Below are 17,529 nucleotides of genomic sequence, written 5' to 3' on the forward strand. Positions count from 1 at the left end.
CGCTCGCCTGGCATGCGTGCGGCCCGGGTTCGATCCTCAGCACCACATACAAACAAAGATGTTGTGTCTGCCGAAAACTAAACAATAAACATTAAAAAAAATTCTCTCTCTCTCTCTCCCCCTCCCTCCCTCCCTTACTCCCCCCACATTCTATTTATTTATGTATTTAGTTCTGGTACTAGGATTGAACCCAGGAATACTCAATCACTGAGCCATATCCCCAGACTTTGGTATTTTTTGAGACAAGGTCTTGCTAAAATGCTTAGGGCCTAACTAAGTTGCCTAGGCTGGTCTTGAACTTGTGATCCTCCTATCTCAGCCTCCTGAGTCACTGGGACTGCTGGTGTGCACCACCATGCCCTGCTTCTCTTATCTCTTATTTGCTGGCTCATTATAAATGACTTGGGGAGAGCCAGAGACATCAGGACACGATGAACCTCCTGGATGAAAGAAGGGGGAGTCCACAAACAATGACGGGAAGCAGGCTCCACTTGCTGATCTCACTGGGCTAATACATGGCAAGAAACATGGTGTGGTGCTTGAGGTGAGGATCCCTCAGCACAGTGCCTGGTAGTAAGCATGGACAAAAGGTTCAGGCAGGGCCACTGATGTAATTATTTATGAATTTATTTGAAAATATGTTCTCAAGCCAATAAACTTGGAAACCTAACAAAAACCCTCTGGAGTTCTATTCCTTCAGAAGATTTATTTTTGGTAACTTTTATATCATATCAAAAGAACTCAGACTTCTTAAAATGTTGTTTCTGTACTAAAACTGATGAATAGAAAATCCAAGAAAGAAACTGCATTTTTAAGTAGAAAGTGTATTTGTCTACACTCTGTTGAGGAAAGAACGGGAAAACCAATTCCATTCAATCAGTGGGAACTGACTCAAGACAGATAAGAAGCATTGCTGCCCTGGAGGACATAGCTTCAGCAAGTTTGAAGCAACTGATTTCCACAAAGAAAAAAAAAAGTCTCTTGCTGTTGGCCAAGAATGGACTATTTCTTTCTGAACTGCTCATGGTCTCTGAAAATAAGCTGCCTCTGATTTCAACCTCTCTAATCAATGACCAAGGATGTGACCAGATCTGCAAAGACGACGAACGCAAAGGGAACAAGAACCAAGAAAGATTAATGAAGAATGGAGGAGGAAGGAAGAAAGAGGAAGGAAGATTGAAGAAGCAGAGAAAAAGATGAATGAGCGCTGTACTGAGATGCATACATCTAAGTACAATCAATACCATAAATCTCATGAATGCTATGTGAGCTTTCTACTGATGTTGAATCAATTACCCCCAAATTTAGAAACTTAAAACAATATACATTTACAATCTCGTTTTCTGAGGGCAAATTTCAAGAGTACAGCTTAGCCAGGTGTCGTTCAGAGTCTTTCACAAGGCTGTAATCAAAATGTTGGCAGGGGCTGGGGGGAGGGGGCTGCATCACATCTGAAGGTCAACTGAGGAATAAACTTGGCAGGACTGTTTTTGAGGGTTGTTGAATTAAGAACTTCAGTTCTTTGTCATGTGGGTGTTATTATCATGGAGGACACCATAAATAACTGCTTGCCTTATCAGATTGACAATATGAGAAGAGTCGGAGAGAGCATGACCAAGAGGGAAGTTGCAATCTTTGTGACCTGATCTTGGACCGATCTTTCTGAACCGATCTGTCATCAGCCCTTCACATATGTTGTATTCTGTTCATCAGGAGCAAGTCACTAAGCACAGCCCCCATGCAAGGGCAGGGGCTATACATGATGGGTTGTCAGGAAGCAGTAATGTTTGGGAGGCATGTCAGTAGCTGCGTGCCAGAGATGCCCTTTCAATATCTACACCAGGGCTCAAGTTCATTGTGGGATGAACTTGAGAAAAGTGGAATCTTAAGACTTATTACACAATCACTCACAATTTAGCAGGCACATTCTTTTACCTAATTCTCATAGAAAAATTCATTTCAAACTAGAAAAAGAGAAAACCGGTGATTTCTTAAATTATATCCTGATGGAACACAAATAAGCTTGCTTGACCCTATTCTGAAGCTCTTGAGAAACATATACAACATTTACCTAATAATTCACAGTAGATAAAAATGCAGAGTTTATCGTCCTGTAAAGTTAGAGGTTAACCTACAGAAATTGACAATTTACTATGATTTTTACCACCTAATAACAAAGTTAACCCCAAATATGGTATTTTTTTCTTGCTCTTAGAATTAGCTTAACTTAGCATCTTTTTTCTATATTTCTTTTCCAACTAACTATAAATCTCTTGTTGGTTCCCTTATTAATGAGTAAATGAAATAAAGCTTTGGCACATGCTAACAGATGATTTTGTCAAGAATTGAGCTTTTGTATGCTCTAGGAATGCCCATATTGTATATCGGGAATTCAGCAAAGTGCTGAACAATGATTCCAATAGAAAATGGTCTTAATTTGAAAGCTGATTATTTAAAAGCTTTCTATGTTCATGTATCCTTGAAAAACAATGTGCCTTCAGGGATGATCAGGGCTCAATGACTGATGTGATGTGAGGAGAAAGAGAAAGAATATTTATCTAAATCTAAGTAGGAGAAAACTATCAGACAAATCAATTTTGTGAGACTTTCTATTTTAAAAATTAGCTTAGATTCTTCAAAAGTGTCAATATGTTGGGGCTGTAGGTGGACACCAGTGGTAGAGCCCTTGCCTAGCTAATGGGAGACCCTAGGTTCCATTCCTGAGCACCCCGTCAACACACACATACACATGTATACATACACACAACCTAAAATTGCTCCTCAATAATATATATTGGAATCTGGGGTGTAACGAGCTTGCCTAGCATGATCATGGCCCTGGGTTCTATTTCAAGCAAAAAGGAAAATATAATCATCACAAAATTACAAACAAAAGCAGGGTTTTGGTTTAGAAAGATATAGTGAAATCCAGTGCATAACACTAAATGCTAGACAGAAGAGTCATGATGAATATTTTTGGGGCAACCCAGAGTACCTGAACAGGAATAATGTATTGGATAATGTTACTTTATCAGTTTAAATTCCACAGTGGTAATGATACTCTGGTTTTGTAGAAAATGGCTATATTCTTAGATCCATGCCAAAGAATGCCATGATGCATGTGGTTTACCTTCAAATGTTTGAACTAAAAGTTGAACACACACATATATACTCACAAATATAAACTGACAATCCCTGTGTGTATATGGGTGTAAGTAAAGGATAAATCTGAGGAAAAACATGAGTTTTACTAAAAAAAATAAATAAAGAGGTACACATGGCCAACAAGTATATGATAAAATGTCAACATCTTTAGCCATCAAGGAAATGCAAATAAAAACTAAACTGAGGGGGCTGGGGTTGTGGCTCAGCAGTAGAGTGCTCGCCTAGCATGTGCAAGGTGCTGGGTTCTATCCTCAGCACCACATAAAAATAAATAAATAAAAGTATTGTGTCCAACTACAACTAAAGAAATATTTAAAGAATCTCATTTAAAAAAAAATTAAACTGTGATTCCATCTCACTTCAGTCAGAATAATCATCATCAATAATATAATAAAAAATGCCAGCAAGGATGCAGAAAAGGGGGCCCTTAATTATATAAATTAGTACAAGCTTTATGGGAATCAGTATAGAGGCTGTAAAAAAAATTAAAAGTGGAACAACCACATGATTCTGCTAAACTATTGCTCAGTATCCATTAAAAAGAATTAATGACAAAATTCTTTAGAGATTCATGTATTCCCATCTTTATACGAGCACAATTGACCCTAGCCAAATTATGGAACCAGACTAGTTGTCCATCAATACATGAAGAGTTAAAGAAAATGTGGTATACATATATAATAGAGTTTTATTTAACCATAAAAAGGAATGAAAGTATGTAATATTTAGGAAAATGGATAGTTCTAGAAACTGTTATGTTAAGCAAAATAAGCCAGTTCAGACAAGTACCATATGATTTCTCTCATATGTGGAAGCTAGCGAGAAAAAGAAAGGGAAAGAAGGGGGATCTCATAAAAATAGAAGGGATACTATTAGGATAGAGGAAAGGGACCAAGGGAGGGCAAAGGGAGGTACTAGGTAATGAAACTGATCCAAGTATGTTCATGTATGAATATGCCACAATAAAACACAATATCATATTTGATTAAGTGAACAATAAAAATTTTAAATATCCTTAAAAAAGAATATATGAGTTTTCATTCTATTTATTCAACTTTTCCATAGATTTGAAGTTTTTCATAATAAAAAAGGATGTAAAAAAGTGAAAGTGTTTGCTTCAGGGGACATACATAAGGCAAAAGGATAAGTGTGTTAGCATATGAAGTAGATAAAAATCATATTTTTGGACAAGCACTAAAAGGAAATATTAAAAATGAAAATAATTAAGTGTGTTAAGATAATGAGTGTGTTTTCCTTTTGCTTAAATTACTGTTATAATACTTTAAAATCAATCATAGTTATAACAGATGGTAATAGAGAATTATAAAGTAAATTTTTCACTGGTATAAATCAAGTCACTTGCCAATCACTATAGTCACATTCTTTTTAAGAATGTTTATTATTCTAAATTCAAATTCTAATGTAGTGTGACTACATCTCTGAATTCTTTATCAGTGGACTTTAGTGGGTCCACTATACTGGAGTTTAGACATGATTTCTGGTGATCTCTCAGAACCTCTACAAACTCTGTTATAGACATCTACTGCACCCACCTCTCTTGCACTCTCACCAGGACCCCATGAGCAAGGGACTTACTTTTCAGACACCTGGATTCTCTGGAGGTCAATGGCAGTCAGGCATTCGGGTCAGCTCTGCACCATCCCTGCTGAAAGTGGTCCATTGTTGCTGCAGTGGAAGGCATGAGAGCACAGCCCGAGAGCTCTGGAAAAGAGGAGATTAGAGAATGTTCAGGAGGCACAAAAAGTGAGAATTTAAAATTTCAATGTCAAGACTTAATATTTTTTACACTAAAAAATTAAATATGAATGTCTCAAAAATAATTTAAGTATCTAATGTGCCATGTGAAATGGTGTGGATGGTGAATTCCACTCTCAACACACCATTCCACCCTTTAATTTTTAAATGAATACTTGTACCATTTTAAAAAGTCTTCTTTCTGCAGACTTAAGAGACGTAGATTTGGGTCAGAACCCTGAGAAGCTGACATTCCAGGAGAAGTAGACTATTCCTTCCACAGGGGCTCAGGAACTCAATCCTCACTTCTGAACTTCTTGGAGAAACTCTGGCATTGTAATCCATGGAGAACCTTTGTTAAAACTAAAACCCTTTCTCTTTCTATGCTACTGCTATATTTTGTCAAAATCATTTAATTATTAATTTCAAATTATTTTTACTTTTCATGTTTCTATGATCTTAACAATTGTTTCAAGTTTCTGATGATATTACTAATAACTGTAATGTGCTATTGTGTTTTAAGGTTTGCTAATTGATCATGGATAATTTTTATCTCCTGTTTCTCTTATTTTTTTTATTTTACTGGAAGTATTCCTTGACTAATCCTTTCAAAATTGTTTTGTAGGTAATCAATTTGAATTCTTAAATAAAAATCTAAACATAAGACAATGAGAATCAATGGCCAAACAATACTGACAAAGAACAAAGTTGGAAATCTCACAGCTCCTGATTTCAAAATATATTACACAGTTATAGAATCAGAACAGGAACAAAGACACACTTAAAGAATAGGGATAGAACAGGGATCCCAGATTTTTTGATAAAGGTGCCAAGACCATTCAATTGGAAAGGACAGATTTTTGTTTGTGTGGATTTGATTTTTTATCACAGGATGAAGGGAAAAGTAGATATCCATATGAAAAAGAATGAAATTAGACCCTTTACTAACACTATTTATACACAAATGGATACAAAATGGACCAAAGACCTAAATATAAGGTCTAAAACTTTGAAAGTATTAGTAGAAAACATTAGGGGAAAGCTTCATAACATGGGATTAGGCAGTTATTTCTGAGATATGACACCAATCCCATTGGATGATCTTGGCATCCTTATCAAAAATCATTTGACTATATATGTGATGGTTTAATTCTGGGTTTCCTATTCTATACCAGTGGTCTTTAAATGTATCTTTGATCTATAACACACTGTTCTGATTACCACAGCTTTGTAATGGGCAACAGAAGAAAATAAATAAATAGGAGTTCATCAAAATTAAAAGCTTTTATGCATCAAAGGACACTATTAAGAGAATGAAAAGACAGTCCATCAAATGGCAGTCCATCTAATTAGTTACACATCATGTACAACCTGAAGAATGAGAAATTATACTCCATATATGTATGTCAAAAAACATTCCATTATGGTGTGTAACTAATTAGAACAAATAATATCAACAACAACAACAACAAAAGACAAAAGAAAAAAAATCCAGGGGACAGGAGTTAGGCATGATTTGGAATCTAAGATTGTATGGGCAGTGAAATTCTTTCAAGGGAAATGAACATGTAGACATAAACAGGCTCAGAAAGTTCCTTATTCCTAGACTCTAAAAATATTCATACAGAAAATACTCAAATAAAAAAGAAATACAACATTAAAAGGTGAATCATTATTGAAGACAATCATTATAATGAATTAAAAATGATAAAGTAGCTGGGCATGGTGATGTATGCCTGTAATCCCAATGGCTCCACAGGCTGAGGCAGGAGGATCATGAGTTCAAAGCCAGCCTCAGCAAAAGTTAGGTGCTCAGCAGCTCGGTGAGACCCTGTCCTAAATAAAATACAAAATAGGACTGGGGATGCTGCTCGGTGGTTGAGTGCCCCAAGTTCAATCCCCAGTACCAACCCCCTAAAAAAAGACAAAGTAGTACTTATTTGGATTATTAAGTTAAAAAAAATGAAGTTAAAAATAAAAGGACAAGGGCTGGGGCTGTAGCTCAGTGGTAGAGTGCTTGCCTCACGCGTGTGAGGCACTGGGTGTGATCCTCAGCACCACATAAAAATGATTATATAAAAAGATATTGTGTACATTTACAACCAAAAAATTTTAAAAAATAAAAGGACAAAATAAGCTATATTATGATATTATTAAAATAAGGAAATTTATAGTACTATTAATATTCCACAAGATAAAATTCAAGATATAAAAATAGCTAATAAGCCCTTTCTAAAATTCCTTAGGAAGGAATGCCAAACTGGTGTTAAAGAGGGCTAGTTGTATCAAATTTTAAAAATAAAATAATAATCTGTAGTGAAATTATAGCAATTAAAAATTGCTTAGGGAAATAAACCTGTCAATATAAAACTCACAGGGAACTGGGGATGTAGCTCAGTGGTAGAATGCATGCCTAACATGCCCAAAGCCATAGGTTCCATCCCCGGAACAATAACAACAACAAAAAAAGACACCCCAGAGATTCTGAACACATAACTATGATTCACAATATATCACTTAACCCTAAAGAGAAAAGAAGGAGTAACTATATACTAAATTCAGTCCCAGAGAAAGACACCTTGGCTCATATGAGCCCGTACAAGATGTGCAAATGAAGTTGACAGGGATCCACAAACCAGACCCATTAGGTACATTTCCCATGATGAGACTGATACCTGTGCTCAAGTCAGAAGACTGTACAGTGTGATTATGCGCCTAGCAATGGGTGGGGTGAAAGTCTCCCATGAGAATACTCATACATAGGATCAGGGGCTGTTTCTCCCCAAGGCTCAATATCCAGTTTTGTGATAGCAGGTGGTTATATGGATTATTACTTCTTTTTACTGTGGGTCTCACTTACTGAGCATTTATTACACCCCAGGTACCAGGCTGAATGCACCACATGATTTCTTTCAATCTGACAAGAACACTGTGCGATCTCCCAGCCTGAGGACTTGCCTAATACCAGTGGCCAGTGGAGACTGGGTTCAGAATTTTATAGTTTAAGGCCAGTGTTATGAGGCCAGTTGTTGCCCTTCTCCTACTTCCGGTATCAATTTTCTTTGTTCACATTTTATCCCTGAGGATTTTCAAAAGCCTGCTTCTCTTCTGGCTCTACACAAGACTCAGCTCAAATTTGTGTTCTTTATGAAACTTTCCTTATAATAGCCTTCAGCCCAGGCAAAGTTTCATCTCCTAGCATCTTCCAAGCTGGACTTAGCACCCGGCCCACCTGCCAAGTAGCCCAACTCCATGGATCCTCAGCCAGCTTGTCTAAAGAATGAAGGAAACTCTCCCATTCACAATCTTCATATACTTGCATTAGGATAGGCAGATAGTGAGGGGTTTTATTTCTGAGTCATCCTAACAGCTTTAAGAGAAAAGAAGATTCCTAGGAAATGGGTCTTAACTCACATCTGATCACTCAGTTTGCCACTGGCCCAGGAAGGCTTGCCAGCTGTGTTCAGGCCAGGTGTTCATCATGACTTTGGGCCTGCTGGTACCCAGTTTCATTTCCAGTTCTCAAATGAAATCAAAACTTGCAATGTGTCCTGGCTCAATTTTCAGGAAATTTAAATTCAGATAAAGTCTAATCACTTCTGGAAATAAAGATGAGATTCTCTTTGTACTATAAGATATTGTAAGTCCAGTATATGTCTGAAATGAATTATGTATGTAAAGATCTGGAAAGGCATGAAGTCCTCCTCAAAATGCAAGTTACCCCTAGAGAGATATACAAGAAAATTGCAACTGATTTAAAAACAAGTTCAGATTAGGAACAAAATAAGGGGGAGGGGAAAGGTGATCAGCCAACATTAAGGAAAGAACCAATGCTTTGTGGGCTCCTTAATCTTGGAGACTGACAGGAGCTGCTAAAATGAAATAGCCCTTTAGCCCTGCATTCTGGCTCTGAAAGGCAACTGTGGCTGGATTAGGTGGGTTAATGCCTGCAGATACCACCCATTAGGAGACTGGGGATGCCCTTTTCAGTGATTCCCAACAATAATTGTGGGCCCAGGGAATGTGCTTATGGCTATGAACACAGGTGCCTTTTGGAAGTTCTGGAGAGATCAGATCCTCAATGCCAACATTAAAGCCTCCTCCCCACATGTCCCTCCACTTCACCAACAGAGTCTAGGGGAGCATTCACAGGCCTGGGATTGGTACCAGCCTTGTCCCCTGCTTGGTGTGGTCTTGAGAAGCTTCTTCAACTCCGCTTTATCCATTTGTTCATTACCAAAACACTTGGGTTCTTCTAAGGGTCTGGTGAAAATGAAAGGGGGGACAGGCTTCTGAAAATGCTCTAGGAACCCAAAGGAGCTCACTTCTATAAGCTGACATTATTTTACAGTAAGAATATAGGTCCAGAGTGGTGCTAGAATCATTGGAAGCAAGACCAGACATGCTTGCAGGCCTGGCTGATGGAAAACATCAGCAGGTGACCAAGTACCTTGCATGTAAAACTCAGAGAAGGTGGGACACTACCCCAATAACCATACAGGCAGCAGGAGCAGCAAGCACAAAGCAGGTGTGTCACAGGTCAACAGGCACAGAAGCCCTGTTTATCCTCCTTCCAACCCCACTGGGCACCACCCAGACGTTGGACTTCTGCTCCTTTTCCTACCTAAAGCTTGCTGCATTTTTCTACCTGGTCCCTCCTCTATCCTAACACTTGACCCTTCATAAGCCAAGGTGTCCTCAAAACCCACCACTCCCAGGAAATCTTTGCTGATCATTCCACCAACAAGAATTTTAAAAACTGGCTTACTTTATTTATTCTCAGCAGTTTTCAAGTGTACAATACATTGTTATTAACCCCAGTCACCATGTTGTAAAACAGAGCTCTTTAATTTAATCCTCCTGCCTAACAGAAATTTTGTATTCCTTGACCAGTGTTTCTCCACTCTTGCAGTCCAGGCAACCACTGGACTTTTGTTTATTCCAAATATGAGTGAGATCATGTGATATTTGCCTTTTTGTACTTGGCTTAGTTTACTTAACATAATGTCCTCTCAGTTCATTCATATTGTCTCAAATGACATTTTTTTCCTTTTCCAAGACTGAATAGCATTCTACTGCATATACTATAATTTCTTTATCCATTAAGGCATTGGTGGACACTTATATTGATTCCAGATCATGGCTACTGTGAATATCGCTGCAATAAACATGGGAGTGCAGGTGTTTCTTTGATATACTGATTTTGGACATATACAAGTAGTGGGATTGTAGGATTATATAGTTCTATTTTAATTTTTTTTTTGAAAAACATCCATACTGTTTTTCATAGTGACTAATCTACATTCCCACCAATGGTGTACAAGAATTCCCTTTTCTCCACATCTCAAGACTTGTTATATTTGTTCTTTTCTACAATAGCCATCCAAACAGGTGCCTTCAGGGAGCAATCCCTGTCCAGGATTTACCTCAGCTTTTTTTGTCATTATCTCAAAAAGAGAAGGAGGCACTTTCTTGCCCCTTAAACATTGAATCAGAATTCCACAAAGAAAGGAAAAACAGAGGGAATAAAAAAAAAATAAACCTTAATGTTCCATAGGAAAAAAAAAAAAGACATGGGTGGGACAGTTGGTAGCCTGCAAACGAAGGAGTCACTATGCATCCAGGGACTAGAAAGGATCTGATGTAGATTCTGCAGGTGGGAGGGAGCAGTAGGAGGGCAGCACAGGAGGAGCACAGAAGAGGCTGAGGATGGAAAACCAGGATTAATGTGCCAATGCAGCACCTTATAGAGAGATCACCTCTTCAGAGAGGGCAGCTATGGGTGCTCTGAGACCAGTGAGGTCGGAGACCAGAAGAGTATCTTGAAAGTGCACATTGGCTGCATGCTGGGGGCTTCCTAGTCCAGGTGAATAAGGGTCAGGGCCTAAATCTGTGGAGCTCTCTGCAGGAACAGAGGAGGAGATACTTTGTAGCTCTCATCTGCTTCCCTCTGGTCTGACATTCTCATGCCTTTCTAGGGCAGAAGTGAGTCTCACTGTATTTTCTTGTGTGTGCATCTCTGCACTGGTGCTTTAGGTCCTCCATGTCCACTTCTTCACCTCTTAACAGTATCCAGCTCCTGTTTGCTCTCTACCAAGCCTGACTGTATCACTTTCCAGCACATTTCACACCTGTCTTTCCATTCAGGTGTGATACTTATCCATGGGAGAGTCTGTCAGACAGCTCTAGAAGCTATCTCAAAGGGATGTGGCTGTGTGCTTGAGTAGCTCAGCGGGGTGTGCCCTTTTGAGAGGTACCACTCAACAGCTACTGGTCCAAGGAGAGCCTGTCACCCAGGTGTAACAAGAGACACAGAAGATATCCCAGAGGTGGCAACCTCTGTGTATCAAAAGGGTTAGTCATCAATTTGGAGGGCCTAGTACCAGGTGACTTCAGACCTTAAGAGCATAGTGAGAACAGGCAAACAGGAAGGAGGAATGGAAATGCAGGCATCTTAAAACTTAGCAAAAGGATCCTTCATACTCAGGAAGCAAGTCCAGGGAGAAACTGGTGCTCCTCCATCCTTTAGAGGAGTTTATCAGAGGGAACTCTGCTTTATTCCTCTTTGGGAAACTGCAATTCCTAAAATCATGTTTAAATTTCCCAATAGGAAGTCAGTGCCAGCTGCCCTTCCATGTTTCCCAACCCCATTCTTCAGTCCCCCCATAAAGAGATAATCCATTTTTCTTTTATCTTCTACTTGTTTTCAATTGCCTGAGCATACTCACATTGCATTTGACCTTCAATAATCCTGGGTCCCTGTGGAAGGTCCCGGTGATGCCAGGATTTCAGAGTAAAACTCCTCCTTCTGAAGGCAGCCCCTTCTCACCCTCCAGGTTTGATGATGCTACCTCCTCAGAAAGGCATCCTTTGACCCCCTCTGTAATGTTACCCAACCCTTATCATCCATCACTAGTCCTTATTTTCTGTGGAAAATCTGCAATTGTCCTGTTCATCTGTTTCCTTTCACGTGGCCAAGACCATCGCTAGGCTGGAATCCCATGTAGGGTCTGACCAAGGTCTTCTAGTAGCTTTATTTCCAGGGGACTATAATGACATAGGGCCTGTGGTTTTAGGTTCTAGAAGCCACAGATGACATGGATTTGAGAAGAATCAGACTTAGAACTGCTTGGGGCCCAGCAGGTAAAACTCAGAAGTCTTGTGTTTGAACTTGACTCAGCAAAGGATGTTTCTGAGTATACTTGCCACATTCTATATGATCTATCTTCACACTTTCACAATAATCCTGTCCTAGACACAGGGGAATTAAGTAATCTGCTCAGGGCCAAACAACAAGTAAGTCACTTAGAATCTGAACAGTAAAGCTAATAATCCTACTTTGACAGGATGCCATTTCTCTAAATATCCTGAGATGTGAACAATGCTATATCCCAGCTTTGTGAAGGCATAGATCACATTAATCCCATGATTCCTAAAGCTCCAGAAGTCCTACTACTGTTCCTCAACACATGGCTTCACTTGCTTCTCAACCACAACTGCAGCCATGGTTCTTCCTTCCTGCAACTAGGAACATTCTTTCCTACCTCGCCCTCTTCCATAAGGATATCTTCTATTTGAAAATGGTTGAAATTATACTGTAATCATTATACCTTATTCAAGATGAATTTTTCCCCACATTAGGAACGGATAAGGTCTATTATCCTCTGCTTCTGTGTTAAATTGGAAACATTTATATCAGAGCTAAGAACCTGACACATTCTACTCTAACATTTTGGCATTTATTGAACTTTGGAACCTTTCATTTTTGTTGTTTCAAGAAGATTGTTAAAAGGGGTGGAGTACCCTGCAGTGACTGTCTTAGCCATGCCTCTCCTTCAGGCTCCCCTTTCACCACCCCCAGCTCGCTACTTCCAGATGACCTACCCTGGGTGGCAATGGAAATCTTGAGCAGTGGTTCTTAAAGTAGAACCCCTAGACCTCAGCCTCAGCATCACTGTGAGACTTGTTAGAAATGCAGTTTCTCAAGTTCCACCTAGATCTACTGAATCAGAAATTCTGGAGGGCAAGGGCTTCTCAGGACTTTGTGATCTCACAAGCCATACCACTGGAAAACCACTCAGTTAGAGGATACTAAGGGTTTGGGCATTGGCTTCTATTAATCTTCCCATTTTTTTTTCTCCTCTCGTGTGGTCTCAAGAGCTCACTTGTTCTTGTTTCTCAAGAGACCCATCTTCCATGATAATCCCTTTGCTACCCCAAATCCACAAGTTCTGTCTACCATTTACTTCTCCCAGCTCGTATCAAACATGTCCAGGGGTCCTCTTCTTAAAAGGAATCTTTTGCTTGACCCCCTCTCCCACAAAGACAACTCCCTCCTCTTTCTTCCCTGCAACTCAAGTGTCCTTTAAAAGCATCAGTTCTCCTTTTTAAAAACAGAGACAATGGTACCTATTTAATGGTATGGTTCTAAGAGTTAATGAGAGACCATTAATACAGGGGAGGTGTTGTGAGGGTTAGGCAAGGAGTTGTACTTGTGTGAAATAGAAAGTCCTGTGGTCTATTTTCAGAATGTAAAATTTAGCCTTAAATGTAAAATCATGATGTAAGAAAGACAGCTGGAGAGAAGAAGGGAAAGTTACAAGAAGTTAACACCAAAGTATAAAAGAGGAGGTAAGAGGAAAGGAGCTTAATCAACTTCAACTTCAAAAGGAACTCAATTCTGGAAAGGACTTCCAGCCACAAGAGACCCAAGGGGGGGGGGAACAACTAAAGGTATATTTCTTTAATTAACCCAATAGGAGACAGTAAAACATAGGAGTTTGGGAAGACTGTGCATCCCATAGTACTCAGCTAATGAGGGATTGGGGGAGGGACATTTTACCCTAGGAGAGAAAATGCTGATTTTACCCAATCTGGGTATGTCTGCTCCCCACCAGACATCTGATCTTGCAAGGCTGTGTCTGTTAGTCCACTCTTTGGGTTTGGACAGGTAAGCATGTTTCTCACTTTCTTAAACCTGACACCAAAAGCATTATCCAGAAAAGTAAATATTAATAATCATCAAAGTTAAGAAATTTTTCTCTGTCAAAAAGGATAAAAAAACAGTTAATGACTGGGAGAAAATATTTGCAAACCTCATATCTAACAAAAAATTACTATTGAGAACACATAAAGAATTCTCAAAACTCCATAATAACAAATTCCAATTCAAAAAAGACATGAAGAGATATTTCACTGAAGGATATGTGGATGGCAAATAAGGACATAAAAAGATTTTCAATATCAGTAGCATCAGGGAAATGAAAATGAAAACAAAATGAGATATCACTAAATACTTATCAGAATGGCAAACATAAAAATAGTGACAACAATAAGTGCTGGCAAGAATATAGAGGAACAGATTATTCATACATTATTTGTGGGGATGTAAAATTATACAGCCACTCTTGAAAGTAATTTTACAATTTTTCAGAAAGCTAAACATGTAAGTAACTACAACTCAGCAATTGGATTCCTGGATATTTACCCAAGAAAAATCAAGTCTTATGTTTACATGAACATGTAAACCCTCCTTATAGGACTGTTCATAGCAGTCTTCATAATAGCCCAGAACAACCCAAAGACTTTAAGGGGTAAATGGTGAAACCAACTATAGAACATCTGTATCATGGAATACTCCTCAGTAAGAAAAAGCAAGAAACTCATGATGTGCCAATAATCTGAATGGATAGTCAGATAATCATGTTGAGTAAAAACAACATATTGGTGAAATTTAAAAAAAATTTATTGTTATTGTGCATGTATGAATATGTAACAACAAATACCACCATTGTGTACAACTATAATTCTCTGATATAAATATAAAAAGGTTATAACCCACTAAAAAAAGAAAAAAGAAAACAACTCTAATGATTACTTACTGTAAGACTCCATTCATATAACATTCTTAAAATATAAAAATTATAGAAATAAAGAAAGATTCATGATTATCAGGGGTTAAGGATGGGGTTGGGTAAGGCACTGTGGATATAAGAGAACAACATCAAGGATGCTCATAGGGATGGAAATGTTTTATATACTGACTACATTGATATAAATGCCCCGGTTTTAATACTGGACCATAGTTTTACAAGGTGCTATCACTGGGTAAAGGGTACACTGGAACTCTATACTAGTTTTTTATAACTGCATATGAATTTATGATTATTTCAAAATTAAATGTTTAATTAAAATATACTTTGCATATGTGAAGTGCTGGGTCCAATTCTCAGCACTACATAAAAATAAATAAATAAAATAAAGGTATTGTGTCCAACTATAACTAAAAAAATAATTTAAAAAAGCCAAATAATATGCAAATGTTATTCCCCTATGGAAACACTATCCTGAAAGACATGAGGTCAGAACCTAGGCTGATGTGTAGCCAATACTGCCTGAAGCTGTGACTGCCCACAGGATGCCCTCTTTTCTTCTAGATATCTCTTCAAGAATATTTTGTAACATTGAATTACTGTCATAATTTGCAGAACCAAATTTTTAGTCCTCTTTCCAAGACTCCTAAAAATATTCATCTTATCAAAGTCCTCAGTGTGCTAGCAAAGAAAAGTCCCTTGAGATGGTGGAATGTGATGGACATTATTACCCTAGGTACATGTATGATGGCACATATGATGCAAGACTACATTGCATACAATCAGAGAAATGAAAAGTTGTGCTGCAATTGTGTACAATGAATCAAAATGCATTCTGCTGTCCTATATACCTAATTAAAATGAATAATTTTAAAAAAGAATTGCAGGGTAGTTTTATTCTTGTAGATAATGGAAGGGAGTTGAATTTAAAATGGTCAAAGTAACTTCCTGTGTACTAAATTTTACCTATAAAATCATTATACAGTGTGTTTTTTTGCATCCAGTACTGATTTGTGTAATAACACAAAGAAGATGCTAGCAAAGTCTGTCACTTACTATGACATCAGTTTGTTTTATTATCATGGAATATGTGATAATCTTAAAATTTTAATTAAAAAGTAATTATTGCTAATTATAGGTGAATAAAGACTATTTTCTATTTGAATAGAAAAGGATCACCATGATGGGAAAAAAGTCCTTTGGATACATTGTTGATTTTATACATTAATTTTGCCACATGTATAACTTGCACTCTGAGGGATCTCATTCCTGTCCATCCTCTATTTATCCAAATAAATGGTATAGGGAAAAGATTGAATCGATTTCTTCCCAATTTATACTAAATAATGCTAATAATTTATTAAATGTTTTCCCGCTGGAAGACACTCATGAACATGAAGTCTAATTTACTATATGGCACTGGACTGTTCCTCCTGAGAGCTGTATCATGGTATGTCATGTGTCTTGCACCTCAAATTTCTATTCAAGATGTTATAGAAAGTACTTTCTATTTTTGAAATACAAAGAATTGTGACTTTTATTTAAAAATGTAAACAAACGATAGCACCTGTACAAACTAGAGTATATAGAGACAATGAAATTACATTTTTGAAGTTTCATAGGCCACAGGGGAACACTTAGGAAGCGAAAAAGCACACACACAAAAAACTGGGTATGTGGAATAATCTCAAGAATGCAAAGCTGCATATATCAAAGGCCAAGAGAAAATAGGCTAAAATGTTATCATACTGTCAAATCTGCTAATCTATTTCTTTATCATTCTGGGATTCCTGCCTCACTTAAGAAGTCTTCCTTCAATTGAGATTATGTGGGATAATATTCTAAATTTTTAAATTATTATTATAATTTGGCTTTTTACCCTATATCTATAATTTATTCACATATATAGGCACATTATTGTCATCCAATTTTATTTTCTTCCAACATGGTTGACATTTATTGAATGTGTCTTTTCCCAGTAAATTAAAATACATCTATACTTCAACTCTACTTTCTTTTGGTGATTTTTATTTTTTATTTTTTCATTTTGCTGCCAATATCATATATTCTTCTGACTAGAATTGCTATCTGATATTTGCAGTATATGATACAATTCTATTCTTACTATTCTTTTCCAAGCATTTCTTGCTTATATTTGAGGATAATTTGATCTCAGTTTAAAAAAAAATCTAGGGTACTGCATTACATTTATTTATTAATTTCAAAAGTATCGATGTCTTCAAATTTAGTTTCCCATCTGTTTATTGTATGAATATGGTTTGAACGTACCCCCCAAGCTTCTTAGGGCTGACCTTTCTTGCTATCCTTAGCAAGAATATCATCCAGAAATCCAGTCTTAGTAGAGACAGAGAAAGCAAGAAAGCAAATTTCTAAATCCCAACAGCTCCATTAGCACCTCAAGGGCATTCTGAGAGAGACCTAGATTCCAGATCAGATCACATGTTGGAAGATTGGTCCCAAAGTAGTGATGTTGAATGATGATGGAACCTTCAAGAGTTTGGTCTATGCCAGTCAGCTTTTTGTCACTATGACAAAATATCTGAGAATATCAACTTAAAGGAGAAAAATTCATTTTGGCTCATAGTTTCAGAGGTTTCAGTCCACGATTGGCTGGCTCTATTGCTATGGGCCTGTGATAAGTCAGAACATCAGGGTAGAGAGAAAGCATGGTGGAACAGAGTTGCTCACCTCATGGAGGCAGGGAAGGAGAGAGAGA

General features: G+C 37.7%; 1 protein-coding gene across 1 annotated transcript in view; it reads right to left on the minus strand.

The window, feature by feature from the left end:
* Otud7a (OTU deubiquitinase 7A) overlaps positions 1–17,529 on the minus strand; it is a 332,254-nt gene that overhangs the window by 154,221 nt on the left and 160,504 nt on the right. Inside the window, 1 exon segment of the mRNA XM_048790148.1 lies at positions 4,762–4,887. The gene's annotated coding sequence lies outside the window, so the exon portion shown is untranslated.

Source organism: Marmota marmota, unplaced genomic scaffold (genome assembly GCF_001458135.2).
Source record: "Marmota marmota marmota unplaced genomic scaffold, marMar, whole genome shotgun sequence".
In the NCBI taxonomy this organism is placed as follows: domain Eukaryota; kingdom Metazoa; phylum Chordata; class Mammalia; order Rodentia; family Sciuridae; genus Marmota; species Marmota marmota.